This window comes from Neofelis nebulosa, chromosome 1 (assembly GCF_028018385.1).
Source record: "Neofelis nebulosa isolate mNeoNeb1 chromosome 1, mNeoNeb1.pri, whole genome shotgun sequence".
In the NCBI taxonomy this organism is placed as follows: domain Eukaryota; kingdom Metazoa; phylum Chordata; class Mammalia; order Carnivora; family Felidae; genus Neofelis; species Neofelis nebulosa.
This window is the reverse complement of record NC_080782.1, coordinates 242,665,284-242,682,629: the sequence shown is the minus strand read 5'-3', so window position 1 is coordinate 242,682,629 and position 17,346 is coordinate 242,665,284.

The following is a 17,346-nucleotide window of genomic DNA, read 5'->3' as shown; positions in this document are numbered from 1 at the left end:
TTTTATCAAAACTGAAAATTGTGTACATTGAGAGAGTGAAAGACAACCTGCAGAATGGGAGAAAACATTTTCAAATCATACCTGATAAGGGATTAATACCCAGAATATATAAAGAACACATACAATTCAATAATAAAAAACCAAACAACCCAATTAAAAAATGGACAAAGAGCTTGAATAGACATTTCTCAAAAAAATCATATATAAATGTCCAATAAATGTATAGAAAGATGCTCAATATTATTAGCCATTAGGGAAATTAAAATCAAAACTGCAATGAGATATCACTTCACATCCATTAGACCGGGTATTATTAAAAAAAAAACAAAAACAGAAAATTATAAGTGTTGATGAGGATGTGGAGAAATTGGAAACTTTGTCTACTGTTGATAGGAAAGTAACATGGTGCAGCTATTGCAAAAACAAAAACAAAAACAAAAACAGTCCAATAATTCCTCAAAAAATTAAAAATAGAATTGCCATATGATCCAGCAGTTCCCTCTAGGTGTACCCCCCAAAATTGAACAGATTTTTGTATGCCAATGTTTATTGTAGCACTATGCATAATAGCCAGAAGATAGAAACAACCCAAATGTCCATGAATGAAGAATGAATGAGCAAAATGTGTTTATACATATTCAGTTATAAAAAGGAATGAAACTCTGATATATACTCCAACATGAATGAACCTTGAACACATTATGTTAAGGGAAATATACTAAACAGAAAAAGACAAATACCATATGATTCCACTTATATGAGTACTTAGAATCATTAAATTCATAAAGACAGAAAATAGAATAACTGTTATCAGGAACTGGAGGGTGAGGAAGTGGGGCATCATTAATTAATGGTTACAGAGTTTCTGTTTGGGATGATAAACAAGTTGTGGAAATAGAGGTGATGGCTGCACAGCAATGTGGATGCCACTGAATTGTACACTTAAAAATGGTTAAAATGGTAAGTTTATGTCTTGTATATTTTACCACAATAAAAAAATCACCAGAAAAATTTAAGGGTAATCATTGAAAACATAAAATATATGATTTTCAAACCAATAAAGGGGAACAAACAGGAAATAAAATTATCCTTACAGAATAAAGGAAAAAGAGAAAAGGCACAGTAAAAAGAGCTCAAAATAAGAATGTACAAATAAATCCAAATGTATCAGCAGTAGTAATAAATATAAATGGACTAAACTCACCAGTTAAAAAACAGAGATTCTAAGTCTATACACTTACCATATGTATCCCAATGACTATCATATTTATGTCTCTAGCCCTGATCTCAACATTGTATAACAGACTTCTATATCCAGGCTCGTACTTAACATTTCCTTTTGGAAGAGTAATAGGCATTTCAAACTTAATATGTTCAAAACATAAGTGTTCATTTGTCCCCTAAACATGTTCCCGAGTTTTCTTCCATCTCAGTCTTCCTCATTTGAGTAAATACCGTCACCATGTACTCAGTTGCTCAAGCCAAAAACCAGAGTCCTCCTTGGTTCTTCTCATTTTTTTTCACCATTCCTCCACATCCAATCAATCAGTGAGCCTTGTCATTTTATTGCAAAACACCTTATGAATCTGTTTCTAGCTCCATTGCTACCATCCCTGTTCAATCCAAACCCTCCTCAAGTTCTCCAATTGATCCCTCTGAAGATCTCCTGATGCCTCTCTTCTACTCCTTTATAAACTATTCTCCATACAGAAGACAGAGTGATTTTAATTATAAAATGTTCTCTTGGGTGGCTCAGTCAGTTAAGTGTCCAACTCTTGGTTTTGGCTCAGGTCACGATCTCATGGTTCATGAGTTCAACACCCGCATCAGGCTCTGTGCTGTCAGTGCAGAGTCTGCTTGGGATTCTCTTTTTCCTCTGCTCTTTCTCTCTGCCCCTCCCCCACTTGTGTGTGTGCACTCTCTCTCTCAAAATGAATAAACTTTTAAAAAATATTCTATATTATCAATGTTATATATATTATGTTTTATAGTTTATGAACTGCGATAATAAAATAACACTTTCAGCCTATTAGCCAACTGAAGAATTAGCACACTGTTCTTACGAAAATTAGATCTGAATATACTTTCTGCTTAAAATCTCTAATGGCTTCCCATTACACTTGGAACACAATCCTGATCCCTACTTCTCCAAAATCCCTTTGCCCATGTTTCAATCACATTGACCTTCTTTCTGTTTCTAGAATATGGCCTAGTGATGCCACCGCTCTCCATCTTGTGTTGCTCAGATCTCAGTTCAAAATTACCTTCCCAAAGGAGCCTGCTCTGACCACCTTATATAAGTAGCATTTCTACTTGCTATCATGATTCCTGTTTCATTTTCTTCAGAGCACTTTTCACTATTCAAAGGTACTAATTCATTTGGTTGTTTATTTTCCGTCTTCCTTCTGTAAGTTCCATGAGAACAGAGACCTTGTCTGTCTTATTTCCAGGTATGTCCCTAATGCCTGAGACATATAGTTGCTCAATAAACACTTTGAGTAAACACACAGACATGAAGTAAGCTGTCAATTGTGAATTGTGGTTAACACTCCCTTGTTAGATTTTTCTTTGAGCTCTTTGTTGTCAAGTCCACGTTATTCTCTTACGAATATTTCACCACAGTGAGTGATTCTAGAAAACCTGTGGCCAGCCAGCACCTTGCTCCTGCTTCCCTGAAGCTAGCCTGGCCTGGAGTACTGGAGAAAACATCAGGTTTGCAACTGAAACTAAATGTCTCGTTCTAGAGGGAGGTATGCTCCATACTCTCTTGAGTGCTAGAAAGTTGCTTTAGTCCTGAGTATTTTCCCTGATTCCTCCAATGAATTTAACCAGATTGCAAAATTCTAGATCATTCTGTGTGCTTTCCCGTGGGTATTGACAAAGCACACAATCTTCCTACTTCCATACTTGCATAAACTATAGGTAGTTTTAGATCATAAAAAAAGTCATAGTGCCTAAACATGTCTAATAATTCTCTTCGGTGGCTTGGAGTTCTGTGCTTCTTCCATAAATTCACTTCTGTATTGAGCACCTACCGAGGGCAAACACTGGGCTCTGTGCTGGAAATAATACTGCCGTGTTTCTCAAACTTTAACGTACATAACAATTACCTATAGTGTTGGTTAAAACTGCAGACTTCTGGGGGCATCTGGGTGGCTCAGTCAGTTGAGCATCTGGCTTTGGCTCAGGTCATGATCTCACGGTTTGTGAGTTCGAGCCCCGCGTCGGGCTCTGTGCTGACAGCTCAGCGCCTGGAGCCTGCTTCGGATTCTGTGTCTCCCTCTCTCTCTGCCTCTCCCCTGCTCATGCTCTGTCTCTCTCTGTCTCTCAAAAATAGATAAACATCAAAAAAAAATTTTTTAATGCAGACTTCTGAGACCTAGTCCCACGTTAGCGGATTTCAGAATGGGCTCAGGATTTGCACTATTTAATTCCTACTACATCTGATGCAGATGTCTGCCAACTAAAATGCCCAAAGAGAATTTGCTTGTACTTGTAAGTGTGTGGGAATTACAGCTCTTTATTTTGGTGCCCTATACAAGTGCCCATCTCTCCCACCAAAGCAAAACTCTTACAGAAAGTCTGGTTGGTTCTCTACCTTGTCTCAGTCTTCCTCTCCCAGTATCTTTGTTTATAAAAAGATCCCATCCTACATAACTAATTATTTCTAAAAGAGTTAAATCACTACATCTCGCCAGAGTTTATTTTTTTTAATTAATAGACTTTATTTTAAAGCAGTTTTAGGTTTACAGAAAACTTGAGGAGAAAATACAAAGAAAATACAAATGTCCCCTCCCCTCCTGCACATGGTTTCCCCTTGACATCTTGCATTAGTGTGATAATTTGTTATGATTGAGGAGCCAATATTGCCACCTTATTATTCACTAAAGTCCACAGTTTGCACAGTTTACAGTTTTCTCTCTTCGTGTTGTGCATTCTGTGGGTTTTGACAAGTGTGAAATGACTAGCATCCGCCATTACTGAATCATACAGAATAGTTTCACTGCCCTAAAAATCCCCTGTCCTCCTCCTATTCATTCTCCCCCAACCCCCTAACGCAGGGCATTTTTAATTTTAACAGATGCCCTCAAAAGATCAAAACCAGCTTCACCATTCATTTTTTTTGTTTTTGTAAATATCTTTAGTTTCAAAGTGTAAATTTAGACTAGTCTTCAAACTTGACATAATTTACTTCTTATTGTATTGCTACCACGACACATCGTTTAATGGCACCTGGAAGTCTTGTTTTACTTAGCCTTTGGCCATGGGCTTGGCCACGTTCCAGAGCTGCTTTGGCCCCTGTTGTGTGTCTTCCTTGAAATACCTCTGTTCTTCATACATCCATCACAGTCAGGCTTCAGGGAAGAAGAAGTTCCACAGTGCTAGGATTTTAATAAAACTCATCTTGGCCTTCAGGCTGGGCTGAGCCTTATTTACAAAGTTATATTCTCAAAAAATTGTATAACTGGCGATGGTCTAGGGCCCAAGTTTAAGGGAGTAGCTAACCCTTCTCCAAACACCTGGCTGCAAGTAGATAGGGGGAAGGTCAGAGCCTGAGTGGATGTGGCTGGGGGGGTCCTCTAGAAGGCCCTTGAGAGGCAGTAATGGGCACACTCTGACAAGGGTTTTGCAAGTAGTTTCATTTTTTATCCGTGTCTGCTTCTGGTATTTCCCAATAGGGAATTTGCAGGGTCAGCCTCCTCACCCATTTCTATATTCAAAACTACATTCGACTGATGAGTTTTCTATGCCTCTGGATAAAGAAAATGACCATATTTGGTTGCAAGGTCATTATGGGATATTACTATCAGCAAGGGAAAAATGACGTGACTTATACTTTCCATTCCCATAAATGTTTTGAAAAGTTTCAAACATTTAACTTTTTAAAACGAATGTTTATTTATTTTTGAAAGAGGGGGGAGGGGCAGACAGAGAGGGAGACACAGAATCCGAAGCAGGCTCCAGGCTCCGAGCTGTCAGCACAGAGCCTGATGCGGGGCTCGAACTCACAAACTGTGAGATCATGACCTGATCCAAAGTCGGATGTTTAACCAACTGAGCCACCCGGACACCCCTCAAACGTTTAATTTTTTTTGACACACAAGAAAAGGTTGCATAAAGAATAATAAATTAATGGGGAGGAACATGGGAATTTTTTCAGAACAGTAGTGCTTAGTGTCTATGTCATTCTACCTGTGCCCTCTACAAGACCCGAATGATTCTCTCTACCTCCCTCCTGCAACACAGCTTGACATCATACGCTGCCCAGTCAACCCCAAGACACTGACAGGGCCTGGCTTCCTGGTGGGAATGCACTCCCAGGGTCAGATTCCAAAGAGTCCCACCTGGGCATCGCTGAGGCTCTGGCCCAGTTGACACGGACTGAGTTTCTGGGGGCCGTTTCCTGAGCAACAGAGATAGCGGATGGCCTCCACGGACCCCAAGCACACCCTCTCAGATGACAGCTCAGGTGTCCGAGGAGAGCCTGCGGGGGAGCAGCAAACCCAAATCAGCTCTGCTGGCCAGTGCTGGGGGGCCTCATCAATCTGTGCCGCCGTCAGAGCTGTGTCCTCCACACCCGTCACCTTCGGCACCAGAAGTCACAGGCGTGCAGTAAGCAGGTAGCTGAGCAGGAGCTGAGGACCAACCTACAGGATCTCCCATTTCGTGTTAGGAAGCGGGCAACTCGCAGAACTCTGGGCGTCACTCATCATCCTTCATGTCACATTGCAGTGAAGCCCTCTGAGCACAAGGACTGGAGAAGATCTGGGGTCTTGCACACAAGGTGCTTAGTGAGCGATTCCCAACGTGAGCAAGGGGCACCAGGAAAGACTAGAGTTCGCCATTGGGACCCTCCCGTCCCCCAGCTTGCTCCTGTCCCAGTTCTGTGACGCCCTGTTTGGGGAGGCACAGTGGCCCTGGACAGAAGCAAGAGGCAGACAGCGGCCTGGCCTTCTGTAACAGACCGTCTGCCTGTGACTGAAGACCACCAAAACCCACACCTGGCAGCAACGTAGAAGTAGCTGAAAACATCTCCTTAGCTTTTGCCATCAGAGTTAACCACCTCACATTATTTTAATCATAAAGCTTTCACCTTTCCCCCCAGCTAACAGCTTTACTGAGATACGCATCACATGTCATAAAACTCACCCTGTGTACAATTCAGCATTTCGGTATATTCACAGAATGGTGAACTATCACTATCTAGTTTCGTAACATTTTCATCGCTCCAAAAAGAAACCCTGTAGCGTCATTCCTCCCTCCCCCCAGCCCGCAGCAACCATGAGCCTACTTCTTGTTTCTAACATCTGGATATTTCATATAAATGGAATTACACATTATGTATCCTTTTGTGTCCTGTCTTCCTTCACTTAGTACAGTGTTTTCAAGGTTCATCCAGGTTGTATCATGTAACACTACTGCTTTTCTTTTCATGGCTGAGTAATATCCCATGGTGTGGATATACAGAAGTGCCTCCTTATTCATGGGGGATATGTTCCAAGACCCCCAGTGGATACCTGAAACTGCGGATAGTACCAAATATATATTATATACATATACACACATTATATACATATTCTTGTATATATAATATATATACAATCTTATATATAGTTCTTATATACACATATATAGAAAGTATATATATATATATATATATATATATATATATGTAGTGTTGCTGCAAATATTTGTGTGCAAGTTTTCGTGTGGATGTATGTTTTCGGTTCTCTTAGGTGTACCTCGGAGTAGGATTATAGATCGCCTTCTTTTTGAAGAGTGGCCCACTGCTATGGACATGTCACCATCTTGTCAGCTGTGCGGTTCTTGCCGAATGTTACGGAGATGTTCCTGATCGCTCCCGTGCTCTGAATGGAGTGACAGATTGTATGCTGTTGTTGACCCCATCCATGTGCCAGATGAGGGGCATAATGGCAGGCAAGACAAAGCCCCTCCCCGACCCCCCTGTCCTTGCCTCAGTTCAAGCCGTGTCTTCTAATGATCACCTGCCCCCGTTTGCTTCCCTTAAGGCCACCCAGACATCAGGGTGAGGTGTCTAGAAAGCTAGCTAATACAGCCATGTCCCCTCCCCCCCCCACTTTAAACCCCTCATGGAGTTGGTCACCTCTAGGATAAAGCCAGCATACCTAAAGGTTCACAGGTCAGCAAGGATGGGACCCTTGCCTGATTCTCCACCTGCACCTGGATCCCAGCATCCCCTGCATGGAGCACCGACTCCACCTACACGGGGCCACTCCCGGGTCTTTGACCACTCCTCCCTGTTCTGTGCCCCATGGAATCCTTTCCACCGAAGCACCCACTGCACATCCGGGGCCTACTACGTGCCAGATGCTAGGAGTGTGCAAACCAGACAGACACTGCCCCCACCCTCACTGTCTTTCTTCCCGAGATCATCCTTCTGGCAGTGGTGCCTATTAATCCATCCAGCTCATCTCCCTTCTGGAACCATCTGTGAAGCTTCAACTGACTTGCTCCCCTTCAGCTCAGGGCCGTTGCAGGAGGCAGCAGGAGAGCAGCAGATGAGCCCCGGTATTTGGGAAGCAGACAGAACTGGGGTCAAACCCCACCTGGGCCTCTCGCTCACACCAGGGATTCAGAAACTTGGGCAACCTTTGAGGCAGCTATCTCATCCACGGGATGTGCAAGGGGGCACTGGACTCCAAATAGATAACACAAGTGTAAGGCGTGTAACAAGTTCTGGGCTCATCTCAGGAAGCCTTTGATAAGCCAGTGCTTATGTTTACCACTACTTGTGCATGAAACACACTAATTTTTCCCACGGAATTACCACATTGTAGGACTATTTGTTCACACGTTCCTTCTCCCCGACTAGTCTAAGAGAGTCTCAGGGCAGTAACTACTCGTTTTTAATTTTGGAATCCTCTTTCCTGGCACAGTACTTGGACAAAAAATCACGGGTCTGCCTTCGGCTTATTATCTCAATTACCCCTGAGAGGCAGAGATGGGGAATCACACGACTCTGGCCAGCATCGTGTTTTCCTAATAGCAAACAGAAGGATCCTAATGCACAGAGAAGGAACCCGAGCGGCTAACAGCCACACTCAGATACCTGAGGTGCTGACGTTCAGCAGCCCCCAGGCTTGAACGGGTCTGTTTTCCCGGTGGTCCCCTCCCCCCTCAGCAAATCCTCGAACCTCCTTCCTGCACTGACCAAAGCGCACACAGGCCTGCTTGTCCCTTCTGGACACGGGTGCCAGGGCCCTCTGATCTCTGAAATATGCTGACCCCAGAAAGTGGCAGCCTGGGTCCGGGTCTAGCTGTTCATACTTCTGACTCCACAGAACACAGGTGGCCCCAGGAGGCCTCTACCATCAGACTGAGGGCCCAGGGGTCTGGGAGCTTTGCTGTGCAACAGAATCACCTGGCGGTCTTAAAAAAAATACTGAAGCCTGGCTCCCATCCATGGGGCTTCAAGGGTTTTTCAGTTCCCTGGGGGATTTTTTAAATGCTTAGCAAAGACTGGCGAGCCTGGGGACTAAGCTCACAGAGCAGGAGTCTCTGGCTGGTGCCCCCTCTGGATGTGTGGGCCACCAAGAACACAGAGCAGCTGTGACATCGCAGGATCGGGGCTGAGGGCTCCTGTCATAACACCCAGGACAGGCGGACCGCGGTCACAGCCCCAATCCTGAGGCAGCGAAGTCACTCTCCGGCGAGGGAAGGTAGATTTTTCCACTATGGAGTGCCACGGTTTGAAAAACAAGCAAACAAAAACAACAGTGAGTCTTTTAAAGTTCAGATGAAAATTGCCCTTAACCTGACTTCCCAGCTCCCGGCCCTCCCAGCTGGGGCGATGGGGAGCTCACTTTTCTTCTCTCAGGTGCCAGCTCCTCCTTGCAAGAGGTCTGAAGGACAATGCAGACCTTGACTCCAGGGAGCTCACAGCCTAAGGGCACAGACAGACCCGCCAAGTGACGAGTCTACAGAGCAGCCAGAAAGAGCGTTCCAAGGGAGGTGGGAAGCCGAGTCTAAGGAGCAGACCGAAGGCGGGAAGAGGCTGGCCGGGGGAGCGCCGGGGAGGTTTCGGAGACGCAGGACCCACCCTGAGCTGGGTCTTGAACAGGTGGGTGTGGGAGCCTCTCACCCAGGAGGGTGGAGGGCAGGCGCGGGAGCAAGACGATCGGCAGTGCAGCTGGGGTGCGCGGGTGTTTGCAGTGGGGCGTGCGGGGTGGGGGGCAGCAGGGAAGGGGGTGGGGAGGAGGGGGGCCACCTCCGCCGCCGGCATTGGAGTGAGTGGCTGATGAACCTCGCGCTCGGGACAGGGCAGGCCAGGGCGCTGGCGACAGCGAGGGCCACGGCGGTAAAGCTGACCCGGAGAGGTCGCCGGGGGCTCGGCTAGGCCAGAGCTTGCGGTGGAGGGAGCTCCCCACGCGGGGCGTTTGGCCACAGCTGAGCACCCGCCCCGCGCCAAGTGGCAGGCGTCGCGGGCACAGCCTGGCGGGGACCCGAAGGCTCCCCCAGTGCTCTCGGCGCCGCTGTAAGCGGTTCCGGAAACGGTGCGATTTCCTGGTCACCCCCGTCGCTCCCGCACTAGGAACACCACATGCCGGGAGGGGGTGTGCACACCGCGTGCGCGTGCCCAAGGCCTGCGGGGATGGGGGCAGGGCACGCGCTGGGGCGCCCGGGGGGCCCGGTCGGTTGAGCGGTCACCGGTTGAGCGAAGTCGGTTGACTTCCGCTGGGGTTGTGATCTCGTGGTTCGTGCCTTCGGGACCCACGTCGGGGTCTGTGCTGATGGCTCGGAGCCCGGAGCCTGCTTCGGATTCGTGTCTCCCTCTCTCTCTGCCCCTCCCCCACTCATGCTCTGTCTCTCTCTCTCTCTCTCTGTCTCAAAAATAAATAAACGTTAAAAAAATTTAAATAATTTTAGGGGGTTTCCCCTAAAAAAAAAAAAAAAGAACTAGGGCACGCTTGCCTGCCCCCCCCCCACCCCTTATTCTCCTCCCTTCTCTCTCACCCAGCAGGAGGCCCATTTGCTGCCCAACACAGACCTTGGTCACCAGTCACCCTCTTTGTGTTCAGAATTTGAGGGCTCCCCGCAGAGGTCCAGACAGGTAAACCCGTGGGTTGATTAAAAAAAAAAAAAAAAAAGGTGGGAGAACTTTCTTTGGTGATTAGATTAGATGCCAGAGAGATGATCGCTTATCCCATGAAGATTCATTTTCCCTCTTTCCGAGGAGAGTGCCTTCTGGGAAGCATGTACTTGCCTTGGCACCAAACCAGCCATGAGAACCCAAGAGTGGGAGGATGGTTGTGTTGAATCTACACAAGGTCCTGGTTACACGCCTAACGGGCTGTTGGGGCAGCTGTGGTTCTGGCCCAGCAGCATGAGGCATAGGCTTCAAAGGGCAGGCCTACGCCAGCCGACTCCATCTTGTTCTGTGTCCTTCGCCTTGACCACACCTCCTCCCCTTGAGCCACCCCCTCGCCCATCTGCCTAACAGAACTCGGACCTCACCAACTGCCGTTAGGGGAGTTGGTGCTCCCCTTGAGCAACACCCTCCCCCACCTGCCCAACAGAACTCGGACCCTTCCCCAGCCAATCGGCTGAGGCCATAGCTATTACCTCACCAACTGCCCCTAGGCCCCAATAAAACCTTCGGGCTTTGAAAACTCGCGCTCTCCCTGGTATCTCACCGCTGCGTCGGTGCAGGTAGGGGATTGAGCTCGAGCTAGCTCGAATAAAGGCTCTTTTGCTTTTACATTGGACTCAGCTCCTGGCAGTATTTGGGGATCACGAATTCTGGGCATAACATTTGGGGGCTCGTCCGGGATCCCCAAGACCCCCGAGGGACCCCCCACCCGGAGAGCCTGACTGGCCACGGTTAGTGTCTGTCTGTTTGTTCTGTCTTTTCTGTGTGAGCTCATTTAATTCTGGTAGTGCCCGACACGGTCTAAGTGGATGCACTGGAGGACCAGGGGCCAGGAGTTTTGGAAGACGTTCCGATTCTCCCTTCTGGAGGGACGTGGAATCCCCGCATCTGTTTTGGAGGGACGTGGAATCCCCTCATCAGTTTTGGAGGGATGTGGAATCCCCTCATCTGTTTTGGAGGGACGTGGAATCCCCTCAAAGGTCTGAGACGAGGCGGGTCGCTCCCGCTGGTCGGCGTGAGGCCATCGTCTTTGGAGGGACGTGGAATCCCCTCATCTGTTTTGGAGGGACGTGGAATCCCCTCAAAGGTCTAAGCTAGCTTTCAGTTTTGCTTCAATGGAGTTGGAAGACTTTCTAGGGGCCCTCTGTTTGTCTGTTTTTGTGTTTCTCTGTTTTGCTCTGTGGATTTACTGGACGGACGTTATGGACGTTATGGGACAGACTCAGACTACTCCTCTAAGTATTATGATTGATCACTTTAAGGATGTGAGGGGAAGAGCTAACAACCTCAGTGTGGAAGTCCGAGAGGGTCGGTGGCAGTTTTTTTGTTCTAGCGAGTGGCCAACTTTCAATGTAGGATGGCCACCAGAGGGGACCTTCGACCTCCCTACCATCCACCGAGTCAGGAGTATCATCTCTCGGCCTAAGACGGGCCATCTTGATCAGCTCCCTTACATTATCACTTGGCAAGACCTTGTAGAAGACCCACCCTCTTGGCTTAAGCCCTTCCTAGCCCCGCTCCCTCCAGAGCCAAAACCCATTCTTGCTTTGCAGGGGACAAAGAAGAAAAGTCTTATCCAGCTTTCAGCACCCCTCTACCCTGTCTTACAGGGGGGTACTGAAGAAGAATTAATTTTTCCTCCCCTGTATAACCCTTCTAGGATGCCGGAAGAACACCATCCTCCCCCTCCGGGGGAGGCAGACCCTGTTCCAAGAGCGGGAGGCGGAAATGCTCCAGTGGGAAGCCCGCCCTTTACCAGACAAAGGCCTCAGAGGGAGCAATCCGCCGCTGCCGCCGCCAACTCCACTATTCTGCCCCTGCGAGCCACCGGACCCCCAGACGCGGAGGGGAATCAGCCCCATCACTATTGGCCTTTCGCCACTAGTGACCTCTACAATTGGAAAGCTCAGAATCCTAAGTTTTCCGAGAAACCGGCAGGGCTTATTGATTTATTAGACTCTGTTCTTTTTACCCATCAGCCCACGTGGGACAATTGCCAGCAGCTTTTGCAGGTCCTGTTCATGACTGAAGAAAGAGAAAGAATCCTCAATGGGGCCCGAAAACTAGTTCCGGGCGCAGAGGGGAATCCCACCACCAACCAGGCTCAGATAGATGCCTCCTTCCCCTTAACTCAGCCCCAGTGGGATTTCAACACGGCAGAAGGTAAGGAGAGGCTCCGGGTCTACCGCCAGACTCTAATGGGGGGTCTCCGAATGGCTGCTAGAAAGCCAACCAATTTGGCCAAGGTAGGAAATGTACAACAGGGAAAAGATGAATCTCCGGCTGCCTTTTTAGAACGGATCATGGAGGCATTCCGTACCTATACCCCCATGGATCCAGAGGCTCCGGAAAGCAAGGAAGCTGTTATCATGGCCTTTGTAAACCAATCGGCCATAGACATTAGGAGAAAATTACAGAAAATAGATAGACTAGGAGAAAAAAGTCTGCAGGACTTACTGGTGGTAGCCGAAAAGGTCTATAATAACCGGGAGCCTCCTGAGGACAAGCAGGCTCGCGCCATGGTGGCTGCCAGCAGTAAGCAGACTCGAGACCTGGCCAGAATACTACTAGCTACCACTGCTGACTCCCCCGAGGAACGAGACCGCCATCTCCGGCAGCTGGCAGACGATGCAAGAAAAGGTAAAGGAACCACCAAGGTGGGGAAGCAGAGGCTACAGAAGGATCAGTGCGCATACTGCAAGGAGATAGGGCATTGGGCCCGAGATTGTCCAAAAAGGGCCGGCGGGAAGGGAAGCAAGACTGATCGAGTAAAAGTCCTAGAGCTAGATGAACTAAGTGATTAAGGGAGTCGGGGTTCGGACCCTCTCCCCGAACCCAGGGTAACTCTTAAAGTGGAGGGGACCCCTGTTGACTTCCTTGTCGACACCAGAGCACAACATTCGGTCCTCCGCACCCCACAAGGAAAACTAGCCAGCAAGAAGTCCTGGGTACAAGGGGCAACTGGTATGAGCCAGTATTCATGGACTACCCGAAGAACGGTAGATTTGGGGACGGGCCGGGTATCCCACTCCTTTATGGTAATACCAGAATGCCCCTGCCCGCTGTTAGGATGGGACTTACTGACCAAGATTGGAGCTCAGATAACTTTCAGACAAGGGGGGCCTCAGGTCACCGACGGCAAGGGCCACCCCATCCAGGTCCTGACCATGAAACTGGAGGATGAATACCTCCTCCACCAGGAGGCGCTCCTGAGAGAGGATAATATAGACAGATGGCTACAAGAATTCCCCTCGGTTTGGGCAGAGACGGGGGGGGGATGGGACTAGCCACTCACAGGACCCCAGTCCTGGTAGAGCTCAAGCCAGGAGAGAGTCCGGTAAGGATCAAACAATACCCCATGTCTCAGGAGGCCCGGAAGGGGATCCAGCCACACATCCGGAGACTACGAAGCCTAGGGGTACTAGTTCCTTGCCAGTCTGCCTGGAGCACCCCTCTACTGCCGGTCAAAAAGCCTCACACAAATGACTACCGACCGGTACAAGACCTCCGGGAAGTAAATAAGAGGGTCGCGGACATACACCCAACTGTTCCCAACCCATATACTCTCTTGAGCTCCTTGGCGCCCTCCAGGGTCTGGTATACTGTACTAGATTTAAAGGATGCCTTCTTCAGTCTGCCGCTGGCACCCCAGAGCCAACCCTTGTTCGCCTTCGAGTGGCATGATCCGGAGGAGGGCTACAGTGGGCAACTCACCTGGACACGGCTACCTCAGGGATTCAAAAATTCACCCACCATCTTCGACGAGGCACTACACGAGGACCTGGGTGAGTACAGAAGGGAGCACCCTGGCCTCACCCTCCTACAGTACGTAGATGACATCCTGATTGCTGCCGACACGGCCAAAGACTGTGAGCGAGGGACCCAGGACCTGCTGGCTACCCTGGGGGCCTTAGGGTACCGGGCATCCGCGAAGAAGGCTCAGATATGCAGGGAGAGGGTAAGTTACCTGGGATATATCCTGGAGGGCGGACAGCGGCGGTTATCAGATGCCAGAAAAGAAACTGTCCTAAAGATCCCTACTCCCACCTCCCGAAGAGAAGTGAGGGAATTCCTAGGATCAGCCGGCTACTGCCGCCTCTGGGTTCCAGGTTTTGCTGAGATTGCCAGGCCCCTATATGAAGCTACCAAAGAGGGGAAAACATTTAAATGGACTGAAAAAGAAGAAATTGCCTTTAATCAGTTAAAAAAGGCCCTCCTAAGTGCCCCAGCCCTGGGCCTACCAGACATTACGAAACCCTTCCACCTCTTTGTAGACGAACATAAGGGAATAGCAAAAGGGGTTCTAACTCAAGCCTTAGGCCCCTGGAACCGCCCAGTGTCTTACCTGTCTAAGAAACTAGACCCAGTGGCTGCTGGCTGGCCGCCATGCCTAAGAATTATTGCGGCGACAGCACTCCTAGTCAAGGATGCAGACAAGCTGACCCTAGGACAGGAGATCTGGATCACGACCCCACACGCCATTGAAGGGGTCCTAAAACAGCCTCTGGATAGATGGATGAGCAATACACGTATGACTCATTACCAGAGCCTCCTACTCAACCCTCCACGAGTGCGGTTCCACCCCAGTGCAGCCCTCAATCCTGCAACCCTGCTGCCCGACCCTGACCTAGGTGCTCCACTACATGACTGTGCGGGGATCCTGGAACAAGTACATGGATTCCGGACGGACCTGACCGACCGGCCCCTCCCCGATGCCGAGGCTACTTGGTTCACTGATGGCAGCAGCTTTGTGCGAGACGGACACAGGTATGCGGGTGCAGCGGTGGTCACCAAAACGGACACCGTATGGGCGGAGGCTCTACCCTCCAGAACGTCAGCCCAGCGAGCAGAGCTCATAGCCCTCACCAAGGCGCTGATGCTGGGAGCTGGAAAACAGCTTAACATCTACACAGACAGCTGTTATGCGTTTGCCACAGCTCATATTCATGGGGCAATTTATCAGGAGAGGGGGTTATTGACGGCAGAAGGACGGACTACAAAAAATAAGCAGGAGATACTTAACCTGCTTACGGCCTTATGGCTTCCTGCCAAGCTAGCCATTATCCACTGCCAAGGGCACCAAAAAGCTGATAACCCAGTAGCTAGAGGTAATCGAAAGGCTGACCAGGCAGCCAAGGCAGTCGCCCTTACTTCAGTCCCCACCATGACCATACAACTACCGGACCCGGGAGACCCAGTTTTACCAGACCAGCCCAAATACTCCCAGGAGGAGTTACAGCGGATCAAGAAACTCCCCATGGCCCAGGAGATAAAGGGATGGTGGTATACACCTAACAAGGAGCTCGTGCTGCCAGACCGGCTCGGAGTCTCAATATTAGAGCGGGGGCCCGAAAATTAAAAGACTTAATCCGACATGCCGGAATCAAGATTCACCAACAGGACACCAAAATAGAGCAAGTTGTATCTGCCTGCAAGACCTGCCAACTCACCAATGCGAGAGCCACGTCAAATAAAAAAGGAACCAGGCTCAGAGGCACCAGACCGGGAGCCCAATGGGAAGTCGACTTCACTGAAGTCAAACCAGGAAAGTATGGTTATAAATATCTTTTAGTATTTACAGACACCTTCTCTGGCTGGGTGGAGGCATACCCAACCAAGCATGAAATGGCTCAGACGGTGGCTAAGAAGCTACTAGAAGACATTTTACCCAGGTATGGTTTTCCTGCCATGGTAGGATCAGACAATGAACCAGCTTTTATCTCACAGGTAACACAGGCAGTAGCCAAGGCGGTGGGGGCAAACTGGAAATTACATTGTGCTTATAGGCCCCAGAGCTCAGGGCAGGTAGAAAGAATGAATAGAACCCTAAAAAGACCCTTACCAAATTAACCATGGAGACTGGCGGGGACTGGGTGACTCTCCTACCGTACGCCCTTTACCGGGTTAGAAACACTCCTTACACTCTGGGTTTTACTCCCTACGAGATCATGTTTGGCAGGCCACCCCGTTATTCCCAGCCTTCGAGCTGAACTTATTGCTGAGTTTAAAGATCAAGAACTTTTTCTTTCCTTGAGAGGGCTCCAGAGGGCGCACGAGGACATTTGGCCGTGCCTCTGTGCCATCTACGAGGCTGGCCCGACCCCGACACCTCATCAGTACAGCCCAGGAGACTGGGTCTACATCAAGAGGCACCACCGAGAGACCCTCGAGCCGCGCTGGAAGGGACCCTACATCGTGGTGTTGACAACCCCCACTGCTCTCAAAGTAGATGGCATCGCGACCTGGGTCCATCACACCCACGTTCGGCCAGCGGACCCCTCCTCGATCTGGAAGGACTTCGTCATGCGATGGGCCATCAGTCGGGACCAACACAACCCACTCAAGCTCAAGCTACAGCGCATTCGACCCACCTAATATTGATAACTGTTAACTCTGCTTGTCATTGCTCATGCTGCCGGGAGTCCCCATGCCCCCCCAAACATCACCTGGCAGATCATAGACACCAGCTTGGGGACAATACTTAATCAGACCTCCCAGAGCCACCCCAGGGACACTTGCTTCCCAGAACTTTGCGTAAACCTCCAAACTCTGTTCCCCTTGTCACCATAAATGCAGCCGGTCCCATGATTGGGTCCATAAGCTACATGACAAGCGGGGAATGAAAGGGCGGGCCTACGCCAGCCGACTCCATCTTGTTCTGTGTCCTTCGCCTTGACCACACCTCCTCCCCTTGAGCCACCCCCTCGCCCATCTGCCTAACAGAACTCGGACCTCACCAACTGCCATTAGGGGAGTTGGTGCTCCCCTTGAGCAACACCCTCCCCCACCTGCCCAACAGAACTCGGACCCTTCCCCAGCCAATCGGCTGAGGCCATAGCTATTACCTCACCAATTGCCCCTAGGCCCCAATAAAACCTTTGGGCTTTGAAAACTCGCGCTCTCCCTGGTATCTCACCGCTGCGTCGGTGCAGGTAGGGGATTGAGCTCGAGCTAGCTCGAATAAAGGCTCTTTTGCTTTTACATCGGACTCGGCTCCCTGGCGGTATTTGGGGATCACGAATTCTGGGCATAACAGGCTCCCATAGTGAATTCATCTGGGAGCTATCACAACAGAACTTCCTTCTCTTTAACAAGGGGAGAAGCATGCTTCGTATATGGCTTTCTCTTCAGTTGCTCGAAGTGTGCACTGTTGCTCACAATGTGTAAGACCAGGAACTGGCCGTGATCAGTGAGGGTTCAGCTGCAGAGCGCAA